Raw genomic sequence first — 17,297 nt, forward strand, 5'->3', positions numbered from 1 at the left:
GAGGCTGTGGCTAATCAACGTACAAAAATCCTCGGAACAGTGAGGTCGCTCCGCGAAGCCTGTGAAGTGCCCGGGAGACTTCTGTGCTTCTGGAAGGAGTTGGGCTGGCTAAATTAGCCAGGGCTTCTACGCACAACGGACCGACTACGTGTCTAAGTGCGGAAATTGAGTCCACCTACCTAAACCTAAAAACCTAAACCTAAGTTGGAGGTAGTGTACAATTTACGTTTAGTGAGTCTTTCTTCATGTATTAAAAAAGGTCTGTATTTATATACGACGTAAATATAAAAAAAAACACTTGCCTCTAAATCCACGATAAAGCATTACAACTAGTGGACAATGTAGAAAAGTATTCAAATCAAAAATATTTCAAGGATTTTCAGATAATTTACATTACTGATGGCCTTGAATTGAGAATCTGACAAAATTCAAAATAATTTATTCATGTAGTAGATAGCACAATGGACACTTGAACGTAAAATAGAAATATATATGGAATGCTTCTAATTTTGCATTTACTGCCAGTTCTTAAATTAAGGGCGTAGAACGGAAAAGGAGAACTAGCAATAAACTCTCCGCTTTTTTTTAATCGCCAAGTTTTTTGTTTTACACAATGTTTGTAAGGAGCTGCTACCATTACACCATGTTCCACATGACATTTTAAGTAATTAATAATAATTAAATAAATTAAAAACAATGTTTTGTCCTCTATCAGCAGGAGGCATGGTGAAATAGAAGCACGCACTTACATTCTCGTGGCACCAACACGCAAATACATAGTCGAAATAACTAACATCACCGCATACACGAATTCAAGTCCGACCAGTCACCACAAGTAACACCCGTTCACGAGTATAACGCATGGCCAGCCGTCGCCCCCCTCGCCATATTTTAGGAAGAGAGACAACCCAACGCATGGGCGCCGCCACAAACAACGACATTTAAGCGAGCATGACGATCCTTGAAATGTGAACAATGCATTGTAAAATATGTTCCTGACGGCTTAACCCATTCGAGTATTTTTTATTTATTTATTATAATATATATTAGAAGTATTCATAAAAAAATAAAGAGTTTAATTATTTCAGGTTTACTTAGGTTTTAGTTCCGGAAAAGCAAACAGTATCTACGAGGTAACATAGATTTTTTTTACATATATACCAATATATGACAGTACATACCAATGTAACTACTAAAATAGTACGCTAAGTAAAACAATCATATAGAGGCGAAATGAAGTTCGATTGTGTAGCTAGTTATGTATAGTAAATTCTAATACGTTTTACTTAAGAAATTACGAGCTTGAAATAGACCAGTAGCACTATTTTAGTCAATAAACACGAATTACGGTGTAAGAAACATTCATTATTAACTCAGACGGATGTCTGTTTTATGGAGTATTTCAATCATCTCTGCAATAATTCTATATTAATCCTTAAGAAACAACCTGTCAATAAAATCCACAACAATCCAATCATCGGTATGGACAGAGCAAAATTAATATGAAGCTATTCTTATAATAAATGAAGGTTGTTTTCTTTTTGTATCGTTTACTGTGTTCCGCGGTTGACATCTAATTGTGTCAAACGATTGGGTTTAACTTGAAGATTTAATTTCACAATTATTAAACAGCTGAGTTAGGTATCACGTATTTAGTATTTTTTTTAGATTTTTTCCTTTTTGTATATATTATGTATTTTTAGTTGTACATAATTAATGTTAGCTGTAACTACAAAAGTAAAAGTACAATTGAAGTTTTTTTTAATTCTTATTTTAATTATTTAAACAACTCCGACGTCCTACCCTCATTTCACAAGCTTCACTTAACCCTTTCCTCTCCCAGACTTATAAATTAATTTACCGTTATCATTACAAATTGCGCGATTCGTTACGAGGTGTTTGCAGTCGAGCCTTCCGTGTTGATTTTACTGCGCCTAACCGTAACCTAAATGCCTCTTGTAAACAGCACAACACGATAACCAGCACATTGGTGCGAAATACATATCAAATTAAAACTTGTATAAAAAGTTGAATAATGAACTTTTCATGATTATTTTATTGATCTATACTTATCATTTGTTATAATATTAATGCAGAAAAAAGGTTTCATTAGTTATTGCGTAGCCAATGCATTGATTGGTGTCATATAGTTTTCTATTAAAACCGGGATTAGGCGACATTAAAAAATATTTATGAAAAATATTCTAATCAAAAAAAAAATTAACCATAAAACACATTCAATAAAATAATTAAATAACCAATTAATGTTTAAATAACTGTCATCTTGAACTTTAAATTCACTTTCTTCGCGTTATTAAGTCTTACTTTTGACATTGTTCAAGTGAAAATGTTGATAACATAACAATTTTACAGGCAATCAACCGAATGTTATAAATTCTACAAATAAATTTGCGTGTATAACTTTCTTTTGGTTATGTAACTTACATATACCTTCTAATGTTTACGTCCTTGCATATTCTTTATTTTTTTTATAACAAACACCAGTTAATAATGCCCATTTTTTTATCACATAGTTTTGTCGATACAATGAAGTCCTTGTGAAAAGTTTTGATGAGATTCGAGAATTTAAAGTTAATATAAAGTATATTTAATATTAATTAATTGTTTACTTATTGCAGATAATACACTTAAAAAGAAACAAAAACCCTAAGATACAAAGACAATGTTAACAAACGTCATCGCACTGTCAAATGTCACAAAAACATTGACACATCATTGACAATATCGAATAGGGTAATTACAGACTCATTAAGTCTACAAAGGGTCCCTTGGGAAACAGGAGGCTATCCCGACAGTTTAATCCCCATATAAGCATAGGCTTTAGAATTTTAATGAGCTCTAAGATTATGTAACGGACGTACTAAAGCCTTATAATTGGCATCAATTGATTCCATTTATCAGCCGTAAAGTTCTCACGAAATTAGTCAAATCTCAAATGATATTGTATGTTTAAAGATATATTTTATGTAATCTTCGGAAACGACAGGAATATTCATTCAGCGTTTATTATATTTATTTTAATCCTTCTACAACTAAACTATTATTTCCCGCTATTTACGATATACAGGTTGATACTCACTCATATTGGCGAGGTAGGACCTTTTATTATAATGAGTAAAAACAGAACAAACAAATGATATCATGGAATCGTACAAAACCTTCTTTTGTTTTAACTGCGCTTAGCTAGAAGAATTAATGACAGGAAGGACATCGTTAACAACGTCGTGAATTATATGAATTTTAATTTTATATTTAAACCTACGTAATAACCGCTGATTATACTTGAGAAATATTTTATTTACAGCGCTTAAACAAGTTATATTATTTTTAGTTTTAATTTTTAAAAATTTCTGTAATGGAAAGAAACATACTTAAAATATCACTAATATTAGAATTTACATCCAAAGAACAAGGTCCAAACTGATAATACTAGAGTATTTAACTAATACAACACTAAGTAAACTGATTTCTTATATAATTAATAATTCATTTACAGTTAAAAGCTACGTAAAACGATGGATGTTTTACGTTAGTCAGATGTTTTACGTGTAATATCAAAGTGGCGTTAAAAAATGTTTATTCTTAGCACTTAGATATATAATTATGCAAATTTATGCCTAGGATAGTCACGTCTCGTAGCTAAAGAACAAAAGCAGTAACAAACCGTTTAGCCATGGTGCAGTGCTCACTCGAACAAATTGCCAATTTCTCCATGAATATTATAGTTCAACAAACTCTTATATTTTGCAAAGATTTACTTCACGCTTTGATTCTATTGCTAACCTATTAACTGTAATTTTTAATCTAGATTTTCAGGAACTTTCACAATAATTGTTTAATAGTGAACTAGAAACTTAAGAAATAATGAACACATATCAGTTTTCAGAAAACTTTGCCGAACATAGTCACTTGTTATTAAAAAGCAATAATTTTTAGCAGTGTCATAACTTAATTTTATGACCGTAGAAATATTCGCATCGTAAAAACTAAGAATAACATCTAAATAAGACAATCGTTAATATAAATAATCTATAGAAGTTAACTACATGTGTTAGTTATTTGTTTAATGCTCTAAAATCCTTGAATTTTCATCGCTTATTTGATGTTTTAATTTGAATTTTATGGGATTATACAATAAATAGAGAAAAGGTAAAGGTGAGATAATTTTGTTATCAGATGTGTTGAAATAAATTGAATTTGTTGTGGAGAAATTTCTTGTAACGATTATCATAATTGAAAAGTGGACAGAAATTGACTGTGAAATTTGAAAACGTCACAACACGTTAACGGACATTTCATTGCACGAGGTGGAAAATCTTGTCTATATTATTAATAACACTCAAGTTATGCAAATCTTTGTATGGGTGATAGTCGTAAACATATAAGGCTATGTATACTAATATTATTTTCGTAAATGGAAACAGGATCTTTTTTCTGAAACTCAGAAAATCTCAACAAATAACACCAACTCTTGGCCTAGTAGCTTCAGCGTGCGACTCTCAACACTGCGGTCCTGGGTTAGAACCCGGGCTGTGCACCAATGGACTTACTTTTTATGTGTGCATTTAATATTCACTCGAACGGTGAAAGATAACATAGTGAGGAAACATGCCGATGTGTCAGGCATAGGAAGCTGATCACCTACTTGCCCATTAGACTAAAACATTAACATGGAACACATCCAGAAATCTGAGGCTTAGACCTAAACGGCGCCAATTTTTTTTAACACCATCTCTTAAAATGTCTCAGCACTAATGTAGTAGCTATATTTTATTTTACCAATGCCTAGGTATATCTCTTATTATTAACCTACTCGTATTTAATTGTATCTAAGACTTACACACACGCACACACAAAAGTTTTTGCCTTCGAAAGAATGGATTGGTTCATCAGTATATTAAACGGACAATAAACTGTTTGTGATCGCATTTCTATCAGTGACCTAGACACCTACATCGAGCCTAACATGTGAAGAATAAACTGTAGATCTTTTATATTCAGGACACATTCATCTGTTGCTAAACGAAATCGGCAATAGCTATTAGATGTTTTAGTTTTTGTTACCACTAGGAACGTAATAGTTAACATCACAGCTATCACAGTATAATCTTGCTGGTTAACAAATAAATACACATCGAATTGAAAACCTTCCACGGCATTTTGAAGACGATTAAAAGTTTTATAGTACGTGATTCTTATTTTAAAATTTGTCTGGTTTTTGGTTTAAAAAATCGATCAATGCAACCTGACAAGTGCCAGCTGTATGTTCTAGTCGAATATAGGGAAATTTATAATTAAACATAATTGGATTAATTTAATATCTCTATTGTAAATTGTGAGAGACTAGATACTATCTATTTTCCAACTTATCCGGAAACAAAATTTACAAAGAAACATGTCATTATTGTGATAATAATATTTGTAAAGCTACATAATTTAACAGAATTTAAATAACATATTATTAAATTAATAAAAAAAGGTTAAGCATAATTTTCATTAACAATTAAGTTAATTATGGAAATGGTTTCTCATGGAAATGGTTATAATAAAATGCAAACGTTATTTAACCTAATTCTGTCAAAACAAAGTTACGACTTTTCTTTTGTGATTTTATCGAACTTGATATAAACCGAGATACCGTAACACTAGCCACGTACTACGGTTTCACTCGCTTACACATTGAGTTCACACATACTAACACAAAGATGAATGTAATTAATGTTTTCACTAGTGTTACAACTGTTCCGCCCTGTCTTCGCTCTACGCGTGGTTAATTATAAAATCTGTGTTTTGTTAATTCATCATTGTGTGGTCCAAGTTACTACACATCAACGCCAAAATTTAGAAGTTCTTACTAATATTATCACGACTATTTTAAGACCACATCGACAGACTTCCCTAAACTCAGTTGAATTATTGTAATTAATGGTTCGCAAAATTTAACAAACAAAACACAGGCGAAAAAAATCATAAATCGTTCATTACCATACGATACCAGACTTCATTTGTGATGGCTGTAAGTCTCACGGTCCATACAAGGCACTTCTTTTGGGAACTAGCAACTGTGGAACCGTTTCTGGTGGAGGGCTTAGTGGTCCCCTGGGAGATACTACCAATTATTTGAAAAGAGAGAGTACTTCTTTTTTAGCTGGCAACGTATCCACTAAAATAGGTGGCCATGGGCTGTGGTAAACTACCTTCTATTGCTGTCCCGTAGGCTCGTTTGTCTCATTAAAAAAAAGAAATCTGTATCATTAGCATATCATAACAGGCTAGCAATCAGTTCAACGTATTCATCGTTTCCAACATAATAATCTTGAGGTTGATAACATTTCACAAGTATGGAGATTACTTTGTAAGTGAGCTAATTAGCAAGGACAGTGCATATAGACGTTAGTGCAAAAACTTGATATAGGGAACGGTTGGTATTACAAAAAGGTTCAGATTAAATCGCTCTTGATGAATGTATATATTTGTCTCGTAATTCACCGTTATTAAAGGAACTATAAATAAATAAAAAAATATATATAATATATATTATTTTCATCTAAAATGTGCTTTAGTAGGTTTTGTCCTAAGTAGTGTTGGCCTAGTGGATTCAGCGTGCGACTCTCATCCATGAGGTCGTAGGTTCGATCCCCAGCTGTCCACCAATGGACTTTCGGTCTACATGCACATTTAACATTCGCTTGAATGGGGAAGGAAAACATCGTAAGGACCGGCTTAGACCCAAAAAGTCGACGGCCTGCCTCAGGCACAGAAGGCTGATCGTGGTCAGAAATCTCAGGCTTAGACCTAAAAAGGTTATCCATAGGACATTTACAGATATAGCTTTGAATAAAATGCGGTGTTATTTTAACGCTGTTATTAAAACGTTATACTATATCGTATCGGGGCTACTCACGAAAAAATCCGGAGTTTTTGCAATCATACAAAACGATTTTTTTTAAAATTACCATGACGAACTATCAAAAGCACTCTCGACACAATAGAGTTTTTGTTCCAACTAGTGATATCAAATAAAATCACTTTTCTTGTAACCTAATTAATATTGAAAATAATTATATTACGAAACTTCTATTAACATGTCGTAATTCAATTTCACATGGAATTTTTCAAACGACGTTCTATGTTCAAGTTGGTTCATTATTTTTCTTTATTTCCGTTTGATCATTGGAATACTTATTGAGAATATACTTACCGAAGCGAAGTAATTTGGACCACACAACAGACGTGTGAGACAGTTAGGTGTTTTATAAAACGCATCACGCGCACGTTACGGATATTTTAATTTTAAGTTCACACGGCCAGCTTGGTTTATTTCAGAAATAATATAACGATTGCGAATAGTTTATACAACTGCGAATTGCGATTCTATTATTACACGTCATACATTCATATTGTCTTGTAATTGTACCGTAACCGTACAAAAACGTTTACAATAATAAAAAAACCCATACGAAAAAAAGGTAGCATTCAACAAAGAAATCTGTAGATTTCTTCCATTAAACAAACAATATATTTTATTATTTAAAATTGTAATGCTTTACATATTGTTATGTTTATATCCGTTTAACAGTATGGCCTAAAGTGTTCTACTTAAGGTTTAATTTTAACAGTTTTTTTTCTCATAAAGCCGACGACTTACTCGCGAGATTTTCGCCATTGTATTTATTTATATGCACTCGTCCCTTAATCTAAGAGAGCGTTTGGGCCGTGTTTTATAATAAAAAACGCGTGAAGCGTTAGTTATACTTCTTTGGCGTAACAAGATAAAAATCTTTTCGAAAATAAAATTCTACGCGTTTAGAAAAAGCGACACTAACAATAGAAAAAACTAAAATGTTGATTATAACTAACTTCAGGGTGTCAGTTTTTTGACAGTGTGCGCGCGCATCATAAAAATTTACTCTCATAATTTTTCCCTAACGCGCCAAAAGAAGTATAACTTCAAAAATGTTTTTATCTCAAGATGACCTTCGTAAAAACATTCGTGTTTTTGTCAACGAGCACGCCAGCTAGTTACAGTCGTGGAAAGTATTCGCATGCCATCTAGTTCCATTACAATGTGCCAATTACTTTTACACACGCTACTAATATTACAATTTCCTTACCAAATATATTTGTAACGAAAGGCGATTTACAAAGTTATGCTATGTTATTACAAAGTATAACTATGACACAGTAATGTATTGTTTAGCTTTTTAAGTTACTAAACTATGCACCACATATGTAAGATACTGAAGACAAACGGCAGTTCATTTACTTTTTTTATGAAACGGGGCAAACGGGCAGGAGGCTCACCTGATGTTAAGTGATATCTCGGGGCTCGCGAGTGCGTTGCCGGCCTTTTAAGAATTGGTACGCTCTTTTCTTGAAGGAACTAGTTCGGAAATACTTCAGTGGACAGGTGGTTCCACATAGCGGCGGTGCGCGGCAAAAACTGGCTTGAAAAACGCTCAGATGCCATAAACTTGTTTGAACTTTGATAGAGACTTGCATGAGGGAATCCCGGGATTGTTCCACCACATTTTGCTCAAGCACAAATCGTAGCTGGCAAAATTCAGCCACGTAATTGTCTAATATGTCAGTAAAGTGGCACAAGAGGTAACGCGGATCCCGCCCGCCAGTAGGCTCCGACTAGTCATATATAGAGTATATTTCTGAAGCAGTTGTCACCCGGGCCGGGCGGAAGATGACAAGGCCACCAGACCAAGTTTAAGCGAATAAAGTCCCTTTTTATTAAAGAGGAGATTTGGTTGACTTGACTGCCCTGATGCCTAGCCTACCTATTAGGGGCCCAATATTAAAAAAAAGATACTGAAGATAATAAAGTAAGCTTGGCGTTGACTTAGCCATTCCATCTTACTATACCTTGCTATTACAAATTATTGTATTTTATAAAATAATATTATATTATGCAAGTCTTATACGCAGATAAAAATATTTTTTATTGCTCTTGTAATTTGTTACTAGCGATGTCCCGTCACGACATCTTTGCATATGAAAACAATTGTTATTCCATGCCATACGATTTTTCGGTGTCGTAAAGCTGAAAGCTTGATATTACAATTGTAATACACTGATTCCCTGGAGTTAAGGACGATCCCACGCTCTCCATAATCCCTGAGAAAATTGATGACTCTTAGCGATAATATGATACGCTGTGATAGAATTATCGTACCGGAAGAAAAAATTATAGTAATAATTTATTCACAGTCCAGCATCGCGCTCAAATCTTTTCTTCAAGCTGTAAGCGATACCTAAATGCGACTTTAAGAGATCTACGTTAAAAGTGGGAAACTTCTAAGACCCCGGTAATGCGAGAGCCTCACTGAGTCGGCCTAGTACGTACTATTTGGGGTGGTTTAGTGGATATTGAGAACGCAATCTCTGGATAGCTGGATAGTCGAGTCTCACAGACCCTGATAATTTCGGTATGCGCAAAGGCACTTTCATCTAGAAAATCAGAGTGCAAAAACTTAAGGTAACAGAGAACCCGAGCTCATCAAGATGACACGATAAAATGTATTCAAATAATTAAATAGTATCTCAAAATTCCAGAATTAATGAAACGTATATATCTTACCCAACTCTATCATAAACATATGTTTATGCTATCAACCCTAGGCAGGAAATGTTGTCTTTTCACTTTTACGTGTAGAAAAAATGCATCGCAAAACCAATCGTTAGGTTAATGTCAATTTCAACTCGCCTTAGATGGTAGAGCAGGTGCGTTTGAGCCTGTTTTGTTTTTTTATCCGCATATATTAATAGATACTATTAGTGTTCATTCACTCTGGATCGATTTAGAATGTATCAACTAAATTATTCATGAATCTTTTAAACAAAGCTTTGAGATCCCGTTTACTATGTGTTTTTTTAAGATTTATACTTTTATATACTTAAAGAAGCGTTGGGACATTACAATAAAATCTACTATCTATATACAAACAAAATTAACAATAAAAACTTTTTGACCTAAATTAATTCATTAATAGGCAAACATCATGCTTTATAATTAATAACTATTACGGCATTTAAAATACAATACATCAAACAGCAATAAGTCCGCCCCTTATTTCTGTACTTTTAAACCTGTCAGTTTATGATATAAACAAAAGGTTTATGTTAAAGTTTTAAACTAGAAGTTGATGTTTAAGACATAGTTTTTGACTTTTAAAGACAAATTTAAGAATTAATGAAAATGACTAGGTACAGAAACACTACTTATACTAATACTTTGAGGTTTTGAACAACTGTGTCACCCTACCGCCCAGACCTGCCCCCTAGCGACCATTATTTGTTTCCAAAACTGAAGAAAAAACTGCATGGAAAAAAGTTTTGCGATGATGAAGCCTATTTTGACGACCAAAATAAAACTTTTTTTTCGACTGTACTAAAACTAAAAATCTTTAATTTTAAATTAATGCTTATTAAATATTGTTATAGTCAATTGTGTTCATTATAAACACATAATTGCTCTGGAGCCGGCGTCATCGACCGTACAGTAGCACTTTTTACTATTTTATCTCAAGATTTGTCTTAAGATAATCGTCTGATATCTTATTATGAACGAACAAAGACTCTCGCAAAATAATTGTTATAATTAAAAACTAACAATATGATGAGCCATACAATAATTCTGTTGTAATTTTTTATGCACAATTTAATTAAGCGTTAAAACTCTGTATTATTCTTATCGTTTGAAGACCATAATTTAATAATATTTTTAATATAATAATGTTTAATATTGTACATGTATGTAATGGCTTTTGTTTACGGAAATACCTAATGAAGAATTGTTAAGTTTATTTATTATGATTACGCTTTTGCGTGAAAATAAAGTTATCTGTAGTTGTCTCTATTGCCTATAGAAATATACCGTTGGATCTAAATATGTTCTTTAGAAATACAACAACTATAATATTATATTCACTTTATACATATGTAGAAGATTCACAAGATATGTAATTAAAGACAATTTTAAAAGGTATTATTTATAATATGAATAGAAAATGTTTGGAAAACTTATTAATAACATTATTGGTTATACTTTCTTTTAGCATTGTTAAAGCGTTTAGGCGTATTCAGTTCATGACGGACTCCTTACCATAAAAACATCACGTCAGCATTACGATGAACGTATGAACGATCATAACCTAGCGTTGTCATACAATCGGACGTTGGGCAAACATCTAAAGTTCTAATATTGCATAAAAATGAAAGCAAAGTTCAGCTAATTGCACAGTCACCTGTGGGTAACCACATGAGAGAGAGTCACCGTGCCGCATTAATTTTCGCGAGTGTAATTAGTCGATTAAATACCATTCGCAATGCAAATACTTTCACCACCTTTGTTGTACTTAATTGAGAACATAATTATGCAACACCTCGTCTCAAAGGTTACATTGCTTACATATTGATTACATATACATATAGCTAACATTCGTTCTATTCATTTTTATTTAAAAAATAATTGACACTTCGACCTATAGAGCCCAAAGATTGATAATCCAATATAATGTCTTGTCAAACTATTATTTTGCAAATTTGAAATGTTCGTTAATTTGCAATATAGCTTATTTGGGTGCTAAGATAATCATTAAATTATTACAAACTTATGGTATACAATAAGTATATAAAGCGATTATATATTCTATAAAGAAGAAAAACTACGTAACACTAATAGAAATACGATGTCAACAGGTTACGCATATGTTATTTATTTTTAATTATTCCTAAGAATTTATTATATTTATGGTATTTTCCTTAATTTATGTGTTCGCATAATGTATCTATGTACCAGTGGCGCTACAACCTTTGCTTGGGTCTGAAATTTGTGTATTTGTTCCGATATAATTTTTAATAAGCAAGTAGGTTCTTCTGCACTTGATATCGTCGACTATTTGGGTTTAAAGCATGCCGGTTTTCTGACGATGTTTTCCTTTACGGTGCACAGTCGGGGATTGAACCTACGATAACAGATACATTGAAGCCACTAGGCCAACACTACTCTTTATTGTGATTCAGATGATATATAATTGTGAGACTGTATTTTCAGTCTGTTAACAAATCGGTAGTAATCAAATTACACGCACTTAAAGTTAATAAAGATCTTCCTATTCAATGTCATAAGTCATAAAGACAGCGAAAGTGATACAAGTAATTGAAGCTGGTATGAATATTAGTACTATACCGGAAAAAGCGTGTTTTTGTATTGCGTGTGAATATAATTTGGGTTTAACTTTGTGTCGGATCATGTTTAACTTTCCTTTGAGCATAGTTTTTGCACTCTTTGGTTTATTAATATGGTAACAACGCCGGAAGTAATCTCTTTAAACTAATGATATTCTTTGATATATTAATCTAGTGAGAGTGTTTTGATTGTATTTGTAGATTCATATTAAGTGTTCTATTATATGATTTCACTAATCACTTTTTTGGTTAAAATCTTTCAGCCCTGTGGTTAAGCGTCATTCTAAACCCTGAAGTGTTGTGTTCAAATCTCGTCCAATACTGAATAAGACACGGTATATTTAAGTGTAAGATCAGAGTAAAGACTTAAATACAACATACATATTAAACATTTGTTAAAACTGATTTCCGCATGTCCAAAACGTAGGTTTGACATATTTCTGGTAAACACAGGGGCACACACACACACATACTGCTTAATTTTGTTATGTTTTTTGTGGATATCCGAAGTGGAAATGCATTTGCGCTTCCTCTGCCCGCGAAAGTTAGTCGAGTCACACACTCCTGCTATTCAGAGACTGGGTAAGCAATATGCACAAAAACCAACTTCAATAGTTCCAACAAAGCTGCGTTACAGAGGCTTCAGGATCGCTCTCGCATAATATCGGGGCCTCTAGAGCACTTAACTACTAACCTATAAAAAAGTAAATTATTCATAAACGCTGAAATGACACGAGTATTGCATACCTCACTGGGAAGGGAAACAGTTTCATAAAAGTCATTTAATTTGGTTGTAAGGAAACATATAGACAGATGTTCTTATAACGATTTCTACGTAAATCCTGCCAATTTTATATATGTAATGTTTTATCTAACCATATTGTGATTACGAGCTGTATAATTATTTATGCGCGGTCTTAAAACTTATTACTACTGCTTCCGGATACTGACTTATCTTGATAATTAATTTGTGAGAAAATGGTAGGGTAACAACAATTGTCCACAATATCTTAAGACTTGGGTTGGACTAAAATGAAACATTCATTCTCTTTTTGTGGGTGTTTTTATTAACTCTTCATAATTTCTATCTATGTTAGTTATTTTTGACTATGTATTTGCGTGTTGTTGCCACGAGAATGTAAGTGCATGCTCCTATTTCACCATGCCTCCTGCTGATGTCATGTGGAACATGGTGTGATGGTTGCAGCTGCTTACAAACGTTGTGTAATACAAAAAAAGACTAAGGAATAAAAAGATTGGCGGAGAGTTTTTTGCCAGTTCTTCTCTTCCGTTCTATGCCCTTGATTTGAGTACGGGCAGTAAATGTAAAATTAGAAGCATTTAATGTATATTTATTTTTTGTTGACGTTGATAAGTGTACATTGTGCTACCTATATGAATAAATGTTTTTTGACTTTGATCTTTAAAGTAAAAATCCAGGGAATTTCCGAATCAAAACTCAAATTTACACTGCCCCCCTTCCCGACAAAAAGGGCTCGTAGGAGACCCCGACACATACTAACGGATCCGGACGATCCAATTACTGTAGCAAACAATAAATTAAATGCCGCCCGCGCGGCCAATAATAAAAATAGAAATTCACAGACTAAAAAAAAAAAGAAAAAAAAAGTGACACTGCCAGGACATATCTTATGAATTTTACCCTGTCCAATATAAATAGTAGAAATATATTTAATTCCTGTTATAGATAAATCAAAACAGTCTAGTCAAAATTACAAGAGAATTAAGTGCTCAAAGACTACAACAATAAAACAGATACAATTCAATTTTCAACAAATAGAGAGTTAGTCATAACTTAATGCGATGGGTTTTAGATTCAATCACGTTGCACTAAGCAACTTTCAAGTTATTGTATACCTCAACAATCTTATTAGAATGCATTTGGGGTCATAATTGAATAACGTCTCGCCGTTCTGCACCAAAAAATTACTAAAGCGATCGAAAGAATGCAAATATCAGATATTTTATTTGAAATCTAAATAAAGAGCAATAATGTCTTAGTGGTATACTTAATAGTACAAATCGTTTCTGTAGCGCTCGGTTTATACAAATGGTCGTGCTCGTATCCTGGGCAAAGAGACTGTGACTAATGTGTTCCTCTGATGTTTGAGAATACTCTTATGTGAGATTACCATTAAAAGTTATTTAAGATAATTTAATCGGGCTCAAACATTGTAAGCGAGAAACTATATTCCCTTTAGAGACTGTCGTATACGCGGGTAGCAATACTCATTACGTAAAACATCCTGTCCATCTACATGCCAAATAATTGTCATATGTCAAAGAAACAGTCAACTACTCTAGTCTGTGTAAAGTAGTTATTTATATGATCTTTGATTATTCCTAAAGTATGAAAATCGCTAAATTACGCTTGTCGCATAAAATTTATTTATCACGTGCAATTTCCACAAATAGAAATAGAATTTAATAATGGCAGGACCCATTACTCGCTTCGTGATACGGTTTTGCACGGACTAGTGATAGAATATCACCGTTATAGATGATCCTGAGGCATACATAGAAATTAGTGCAGAGTACTGCGGAAATGTCTGCGAGAAATAAATATATTATTCTACTTATTTAATTGTAATTAGTGAATTAATGTTTTTGTATTAGCAAATATATTATGTCGTCGATATATTTTTTTGCACCCTTTGTTATAAATACCTTCTAAACTAAAATATTTGGTGGGACAAACACACAGCTGTATAGTTCATCTTATTTAACAAAATAATTCACTTGATAGTTAATACTTTAATTTAAATCAACATTCAATTTAATAACGTAAATATAAACGAAAGATTCTCGCTAATTTACCACAAAGCAATAAAGATAAAAGGATTTTTTAAATGAATTGCAATGTTTCATACAAAATTTGAAATCCAAGGAGGCTTAAGTACGCAATCTCAATCGGCCTCAAAGTCCAGATTCTTTTTTTAAATCATTAATTTCCCTATTTTTCTGTAATTCGATCTAAGCCTTTAATCTATCTATCTACCTTTAATCTATCTAAGCCGTAAGGTTCTTACCAAGATTATTTAACTTTTTATATTTATGTATTTGGGAAAAGTTATTTTTTATGGACATTCATTATAAATATACGTTGTACATACTTCGATACCGAAACACTTAAACCGTATAAACAATTATAACGGTCCGAGTTAAGCCACTCATAATCATCGAATTAAAACGAAAGCGTCAAAATATTAACGATAAAATGACAATAAATAATCGATTCAATGAAAATTCGAATTAGACATATTCGTTTCACGTTACCATTTCGGTAATGGATTCGTTATACGCGCGTTTCCGTGAAAGTATCGCCAGGTTCTGTCGAAGATTATTCGGCTACGCATCTGTATGACAGTTTGTCGATGCGAAATTTTTAATTTTGCATTTTCTCACGTATCGAATTCAATGAGTCGTCGTAACGAATCGCCGCTAATGGCAACACATAAATGTCGATCAAAAGAAAATAAATTAAATAATGTATGAACTGTATACAGTATCTACTATATTCTTAACCTACATGGTAATAAAAATTTATAAACTGAAAATTAGAACTAATTTTAAAAGTTTGGTACCTGTGGCAGTGTTCCTCGCTGTATTTCCATACTGTATTATATTCGTAAATGGGACATATTAAATATGTTCTATCATAGATTTGAAAACACAATCTTTAATATGTTTAGAAAGGTATCTCTAGTCGTAGTTTTATTGATGTGGTTAGACAACAGAACAATTTTTGAGGATAAACAAAATTTTTTGTTAAGATGTAACCAACATTTCATTGGATTTTTACTCATAAAGCGACAAATCTTTAACCATTACTTACGTCGTAATGCGACCACGGAATAGATAGCTTAATAGTATTTAGTTCATATGTTCCGTTCCTGCAGAGAATAATTAACTAGAAGTAATAATTCTTGGTGCGCTACGATATGCTAAATAAGGTGATTTGAACTCGAATGAAATGCAGATTCGCTGAAACACTCTCCAAGAACAGTTTGAAGTTATTGTATTTTTTTAAGTTCGTTGTACCTGAGAGCAAATATTTTGAAACATAATTCTTATAATTTTGTAGTTATGGTGTGAATATTATTTACAACCGGTAAAAAAATCTATTATTACAATATACAAATTAAAAACATTATCGTAACATTATGTAATATCTTTTTTGCGTCTCTATAAGGTATAAATAAAAATATGTGTGTATAATAAATATAATTGAAGTGTTTGTTACTATAATTTATTTTTCCTTTTATTATCAAATATTTCTAAAAATATTAAGATCACTTACGGAAATCGAAGGCAGATCGCACCGGAAGAGAAAAAGCACTTCTAAATTCAAATTCACTGACACAAGACACGGATAATCGTCAATGACCGCGCGCACGTCGACGCGCTCAAATAGCGAGTGACGCGCAACGTGCATTGCGCGCGTTTATACTGTGCACAGGGGTTGGTCGCACTTTCGCTACGTAACTTGATTTTAGGGTAGAGTACAGTCATGTGGACTCTTAAGGCTTTAAGCTCTGGTCATGTACTAAGACTTGTAATGTTTGGTTGGCATAATTTTATATAAAAAAAATCGTATTCATTCACCGTTGCTTAGAGAAATCTCGATCGATCTTTTTTGAAATGATATAAGAAATGAGAGGTGCAATATATGCTAGAATGCAAGTACGCGTTAATAATATTAGCAATCATTAATTAAAGTTTTTTTTATAGTCGGAAAGGAAATGAGTCGCCCTTTGATATCTTTCGATGAATTTTGTTCGTAAGGCTCTTTATACATAGTCATGCGCTCTGAGTGCTTTATTTGCTTTGTGTTACAGCTATTCAAGAAAAATTGTCAAACAGATGATGTTAATTTAGATAAGGCTTTGAGATGTTTTTTGTGTAAACAAATTAAAAATTGTTACATTGTGTGTGATGATTAGCAACTACATACTTGACTTTTTTACTTATTTAGGTAACAGTAAAATGGATGAGAGTTTTATTTATATAAATGTAAAGTCACTAACATAAAAAGTGTCCACTAGACGGCGAAAATC

At 32.7% G+C, this 17,297-nt stretch overlaps 1 protein-coding gene across 1 annotated transcript in view; it reads right to left on the minus strand.

The window, feature by feature from the left end:
• Positions 1-16,656, minus strand: part of LOC123708221 — a 65,747-nt gene extending 49,091 nt beyond the window's left edge. The window contains exon 1 of the mRNA XM_045658810.1: positions 16,541-16,656. The gene's annotated coding sequence lies outside the window, so the exon portion shown is untranslated. The remainder of the gene's footprint in view (positions 1-16,540) is intronic.
• Between the last annotated feature and the right edge of the window lie 641 nt (positions 16,657-17,297).

The sequence above is a fragment of the Pieris brassicae genome, chromosome 4, assembly GCF_905147105.1.
Source record: "Pieris brassicae chromosome 4, ilPieBrab1.1, whole genome shotgun sequence".
Taxonomy (NCBI): domain Eukaryota; kingdom Metazoa; phylum Arthropoda; class Insecta; order Lepidoptera; family Pieridae; genus Pieris; species Pieris brassicae.